Genomic DNA, 6,803 nt, shown 5'->3' on the forward strand with positions numbered 1-6,803 from the left:
TATGAAATTGACTATTCAAGTTGAGCCTTAAACCTGATATATTTAATTGTCTCATTATCTTTTTCTTCTATCCTCTTTGTATTCTAAATTGTTACTTTTCCAACAACCTCTACGTGCAATAGCGAGAGAGAGAGAGAGAGAGAGAGAGAGAGAGAGAGATCCAATGGTTATCAAGCCTTGACTATTATTTACTCAAGTAAAGAGAGATGGTTAGGAACTAATGTTATTATTCAATTCAGACACGTAGCTACATGTGTAATGTAAGACCCATATCTTAGTTCGTACCATTCCGAAGATCCCTGCAATCATTCCCGTCGAATTCTGGTGACCCGCGACCTGTAATCAGCATTTGCACGTGACCTTGAGTCGTACCCTGTCAATCTGAGTCGATTCAACCCAAGACTTATACCCTAGCGACCGCACCGTTACCGCAGTTCCGATGCCGCGTCTCGCGCACTGAGGCGAAACCCAGGCCAGGAGATGTAGGCCCGTGTTATGTTCAAAAAAAACGCCGCGCATTACAAAACTCAAGAGAATTTCTATCCAAATGTTACATCAATCCCATTAAGAGTCAAATACAAGTCAAGTACACCCATCAGTCAACACATCACTCAACCTATCACTCAACCCATCACAACCTATACCTTTCTTATACAACAACTCCAAAAGTCAACAATCTCTTGCATAATCCATCACTCTCTCCCATCCATCACTCCATCACCCGTCCCTCTCTCTCCTTACAAACCAGTCTCTCTCATTTCTCAAGGCCATCTCCCAAGCAACCCATAAAAAATCCCATGTCTAAGCTCTCCCAACTTCCATGGGAGAGTTTTGTGTGTGGCTCACTTCTTAATCCTCTCATCTCCCATCTTAACCTTTCATTCTCCATCATCTTCCGTTGGGATCGAAGCCAAGGAGCAAAGGAAGCCATAGGAGCTAAGAAGAAGAGATCTAAGGTGGGTGATCCATCATTAAATTCAATTTGAGGGCCTACTTATTGTGGGACCCACTTGATGTATGCATTGTATAGGGAGGGCCTATAGTGGCGGGGTCCCTCCATCTCTCCGTTTCTCTTTCTCTCTCTCTTGTATGGATGGTGTGTATGTGTGTATGGCCCACCATGAAGTGAGTATTTCATCCATGTCGTCCACCGAGTGGGCCCACATGGCAGTACGTTTGGACAGGCCTGATTAAATGAAAACACAAGTATTAGTTTGATCCGAAGCCAATGTGGGGCCACACGTGTGGACCCACCCTGATTTTTGTGATGACCCACACCATCCCCACCATTGAACAGTGGAATGCTAATGACGGATGGTTGAAATCTACACCGTCCAGACGTCCAGGGTCTAGGCCGTGGATCTGAACAGCCAGCTCCATATTCATATAACATGTGTGTGTGTATAATATTATATAATATAATATATTATATTGAGTATATAATATATAATATCATATAATATAATATATTAAGATATACATCTGGGTGGGCCACACCACGTGGACCAACCCTACTGGATGTGATGACCCAACATCCAGACTCCCGACCCTACTAGATGTGATGACCCAGCGTCCAGAAAGTCTGGACGTTGGGAGCTTTCTGGGCATGTTATCATATATATATATATATATATATAATATAATATAAAAATAAGATAGATGTTATGGTGGGCCACTCCCACGTGGGACCCACCATACCTGCAACAGCTATATGCTTGACGTGAGGTGAATCCTCACCGTCCAGAGGTTTGGACGGTGGGACCCACTACTGATGGGTGTATCCCATCCAGGCCGTCCATCTGTCTGGCATGCCAGGTATGGCCCAACCATGATGCATGTGTTGTATCCCTATCGTCCATTCATTTATGCGGGGCCACTGTGATGTACGGTGGGACCCACCGCTACTGTATGTGTCGCACCCAAAATGTCCATCCCTTTGGCAAGCCGTCTTAGGTGGGCCACGTTCGTGGACCCCACCCTGATGGATGTGGTTCATCCAAACCATCCATCCATTTGGTGAGCCAGTCCTAAGGCTTGAGACTAAAAATAAGACAGATCTAATATCAAGTGGACCACACTGCAGAAAACAGTGGGATGAACGTCCACCATTGAAACCCCTTGAGTTACAGGATTTTGGACTAATATGATATTTGTTTTTCCTCTATATCTAGGCCTTTGTGACCTTATGAATAGACTAGATGAGAAATAATACTATGGTGGGGCCCACTGAAATTTAACAGTAGAAATCATCATCACCACTGTTAGGTTTGGACCACTGTTAGGTTTTGGACCAGATGATCCTTTGGATATGATTCATTTATATGATAATACTCTAAAATGATCTCTAGCAATAGATGAATGGTGTGTTGGTTTGGGCCCATTTGATTCGGCCCGTTTGAATCTGGATTTTTTAGTGTGGTCCAAGCCCACTTGAGACCCATTGGTGCGGCCCATCCATGGGGCTCACTACCTTGTATTTAAGGCTCATATGATGGGGCCAACTTGCTTGGATCTGAGGTTCAAGGGCAAGGCCCATTGTGATATGTATTAGGCCCATGATGCATGACCCATTTGATGTATTCAATGCCAATGGGCGAGGCCCATTGTAATGTATTCGAGGCCCATGGGTGTGGCCCATTGTGATACATTTGAGGCCCCTTTTATGAAGCCCAATGCGATGTATATGAGGCCCATGAGTGAGGCCTAATGTGATGTATGTATGGCTGTTATGTTGTGTATGAATCCCTTATGTGGGTCACTCCTTGGGAGCAATGTTGGTTAGATGTCTACATTGATGGGCAATGATGGTTAAATGTCCTTATTGTGACCTTCCCTTAGGCCTTGTTAGGCCTATTCGCATCCTTCTCTAAGTGGTTGACCCTAATTATTGAGCCCCATTTGCATGATCAATTTATTCTCATTGGGTTATCCGAAGATGTTGGGCCTCCATTAGTTGTTAGTAGGATTACTTCTTTTATTTTGGAGTCCATCTAGGACTCATTTAGGCCCCCTAGGGCATCTAGCGGGCCACGCAGTATGGTGAAGGAATCCTTTCCGGATGCCTAAGATTGTGGGTAGGCCGCTTGGCCCAACCTTGATATAAGGGGGAGTACATCATCACCATTATATAATATGCTTAGAATAGCTCCACAATCCATGCCCATATGCATCATACATATGTTTGATGTGATGAGTGATTGATCATAACCCATGCCATTGAGTAGACTGTTGAGACTCAAATATTGCATAATTTTTCCCATTTATATCTTGGTTTTATGAATATAAATCATCTTAATATTCTATTTTACTCATGTATGTGTTGCAAGGTGAATTTAAGAGCTTAGATTGAAAAAGGTGTTAAAAAGTAAGAATTTGATGCTCAAATTCACCAAGGCAAGGGATGGATCTTAGGAGATCAAGATTGAAGAATTCACATGCCAAAGATCCAAGAAAACCAAGCGAGGAATGAAAAGAATCGAAGATTTGAAGTGAAGAATCCTGAAATCGTCCTAAAAAAGTGTATTCTGAAGCTGTGAAGTTTATTTTGGAAAACTGCGCAGCAGGAAGTCTATTTTAAATGAACTATGCAGCGAGAAGTCTATTTTAAAAAAATACGTATATTTGAGGCGTTTTCTAGGGTTTTCAACTTTGTACGAAAATTGGAGTTCCCTACTTATAAATAGGGCCTCCTAGGGCATTCTAAAGCATCATTAGAAGCATTCAAGAGCAATATTTATGTTTTTTTTTAAGAGTTTTTAGTTTTATTAAAGCTTTATAAGTTGTTTCTTTCCTTTTAGATCTTTTCTATTTGCAATTTTTCTTCTTTCTTTCTTGTTGCTTTTTATTTCTGCAATTTAATTATGTTTTTCTAAGTTCCCTTTAGCCCAAGCTAGAAGGGAAGCACATGGGTTTAATATTTCTTTAAGTGATGATGATTGATTGTTTTAATGATGAGAATAATGGTGCATGCATATTATCTATTATTTAGGTTTTGTTTTTTATCCTCTTGTAAGATCCATATGTTTCCATCATATGAGATCTACATTGATGGATAGACTTACCCTAGATTAATCAGATTTCCTAGATAGGAGATGTTCTCAACCTGTTATATTTCTTTGATATTCATTATCCTATAGATATTAAATACTTAAAATCACTGGCGCTTGAGAATATATGTCAATGGTACAAATTCATTATTTTCTAATCTTTTATATCATTTATTAAAATATTTAAAGTGTTTTATTTTCCGATTAGGCTGACCATAGTGCTCAGATCCTAATTGTGTTATCCAAGTCATCATGATTTTGGAACATTAACCTATGTGTGGAACTTTGAAGCTTGGGTGTTTTTTATTCAATTGAATTACATCCATTCAAAAATCCAAAAATCAAATCATCAGTTTAGTTTTTTTTACTTAGTTTGTTTTGCATTTGATTTTTTCCTTCTTGCAATTCATCTCCCTGTGGGATCGACCCTGTATTCACAGGATATTACTTATGAACCTCTGCACTTGGAGGCAAGCAACCAAGTTTTTGGCGTCGGAGAGACTAAGATAGATTAAATTCGTGCAAGATAGCTAAGGTAAGTTTTCTTCTAAACCCTCCAGATTTTCTGTAGATTTTTTTTTATTTTTTATTTTTTATTTTTTTCCTTATTTTCTTTTTTTTTGAAAATAAATTCAGTTGGGTCTTTCAAGCACTAACTATGACATAAGGTTGCCCTGCTTGGGATTTTATCACCCAAGTGCTATGGTTGTCCTATAGTTGCTGTTTGATCACAAAGATCATCCGTTGAATCTATTTTCCATATTAGCATAGTTTAATTTCTGCATTAGTTTTACTTTTATTTATTTATTTATTTATATATTTTTTAATTTTTTTAATTTTTTTTTGCTTTGTGGACTGAACCCTCATGGTCAGCTCTGCCACCTGGGTTATTGATTTATTTTGCTTTGTGGACTGAACCCTCATGGTTGGCCCTGCCACCTGGGTTGTTGATTTAAGTTTTTATTTTTATTTTAAGTATCATACTTGCGATTTGAATTAGTGGTATTTGTTGTGTGGTGTGGATGGTTTATGTCCCGTTGGAGTAGGGATCAAAACAATTGACTCTCCTCTGAAGGGGGACTAGTTCCAGGCCTTGATCATTCACTTAAAAGAGGCACTCAACATCACTTGGATTCCATGGCAGACCCAGTTGATAATCCAAATCCAAATCTGCCAGATCCAACTATAAATCAAAATAATCCTCCTCTTGAGGATGAAAATGAAGTTCATAGGAATGTGTTAAATCAACCACAGACTTTACGTGAACATTTACACCCTGAGAGATCAACTTTACCATCTTGTATAGTGTTCCCTGCTCACACAGGAAACATTGATTTTAAACCAGGTGTGATTCAATTAATTCCTAAATTTCATGGCTTAGATTCTGAAAGCCCCTACTTGCACCTCAAGGACTTTGAGGAAGTAATTGCAACGTTACAAGTAAACAATGGCAATAGGGATGTACTTAAGCTTAGGTTATTCTCATTTTCTCTAAAGGATCGGGCCAAAGCATGGCTCAACTCTCTAAGACCTAATACCATCACTTCATGGCAAGCCTTAAGTAGAGAGTTTTTGAAAAAGTTCTTTCCCGAGCACAAAACAAATGCACTAAAACAAGAAATCATGTCATTCTCCCAAAAGGGGAATGAACTATTTTTTCAAGCTTGGAAGCGCTTCAAAGATATTCTAATTACTTGTCCACATCATGGTTATGAACCATGGCACGTGATTGATGCTTTCCGAAAGGGGCTCACCATGGATACCCGTCAGTTCATAGAGATGATGTGTGGTGGAACCTTTCTTGATAAAGATCATAATGAGGCTTGGGATTTTCTAGATATGTTAGCAGAGAATACTCAGACATGGGATGTCTCTGTTAAATCAGACCAAACTAGACTCATTCCTAGAGAGAAAGCGGGAATATATGTCCTAAGAGAGGAAGACGACCTTAATGCAAAATTCGCTGCATTGGCTAGAAAGGTCGAAGCTTTGGAAATTAGGAAGGTTGATATAGTTAAAGCAAACACTTCCTTAGGTAATTTTTGTAGCATTTGTGGTGGTACAGACCATGACACAAAGGATTGTCCAATAATTTCAGTTGTACAAAATATCACGCATGAGCATGATCAAGCAAATGCTATAAATAATTACCAAAGGTCAGTTATGCAACCATTGAGAAACACGTACAATCCAAATTGGCGTAACCATCCTAATCTTAGTTGGAGGAATGGACCACAAATTAATGTGCCCAATGCACTTCAAATGCCTCCACAAAATAACTTCTTTGGGGCACCTAACAATGCACCATATGTGCCCCCGCCAAAGCGATCATCTGTGGAGGATGCATTGATCACATTCATGAACTCTCAAGCTCAAATGAATCAGTCTCTAATCCAATCAAATCAGGAATTAAAGACAGTTGTGTCTAGGATTGAGACTCAACTAAATGCTAGGGAAAAAGGCACCCTTCCTTCTCAACCTGTGTCAAACCCTCGAAACACACATTTCATTGGAGACTCAAATCCAAGTGAGCTACATCATGAACAAGCTAAGGCCATCATTACCTTGAGAAGTGGAAAAGAGGTCGATAACAAGATAATGCAACCGGTAGAAATACCGGAGGATGAGCCACTGTCTCAAGAAAATGATGAACCGGCTATGGTTCAAGAGCCGCAACAGAAAAAGGATAAAGAGACTAAGTCATATGAGCCTCCAGTTCCGTTCCCATCTAGACTTCGAAATCCAACTATCCCCATG

General features: G+C 39.7%; 1 non-coding gene across 1 annotated transcript; it reads right to left on the minus strand.

Moving 5' to 3' along the window:
• Positions 1-5,651: 5,651 nt before the first annotated feature.
• Positions 5,652-5,758, minus strand: LOC131252371 (small nucleolar RNA R71). Its single transcript, XR_009174395.1, has one exon. It is a non-coding gene; the product is annotated as a small nucleolar RNA R71 (small nucleolar RNA).
• Between the last annotated feature and the right edge of the window lie 1,045 nt (positions 5,759-6,803).

The sequence above is a fragment of the Magnolia sinica genome, chromosome 7 (assembly GCF_029962835.1).
Source record: "Magnolia sinica isolate HGM2019 chromosome 7, MsV1, whole genome shotgun sequence".
Lineage (NCBI taxonomy): Eukaryota > Viridiplantae > Streptophyta > Magnoliopsida > Magnoliales > Magnoliaceae > Magnolia > Magnolia sinica.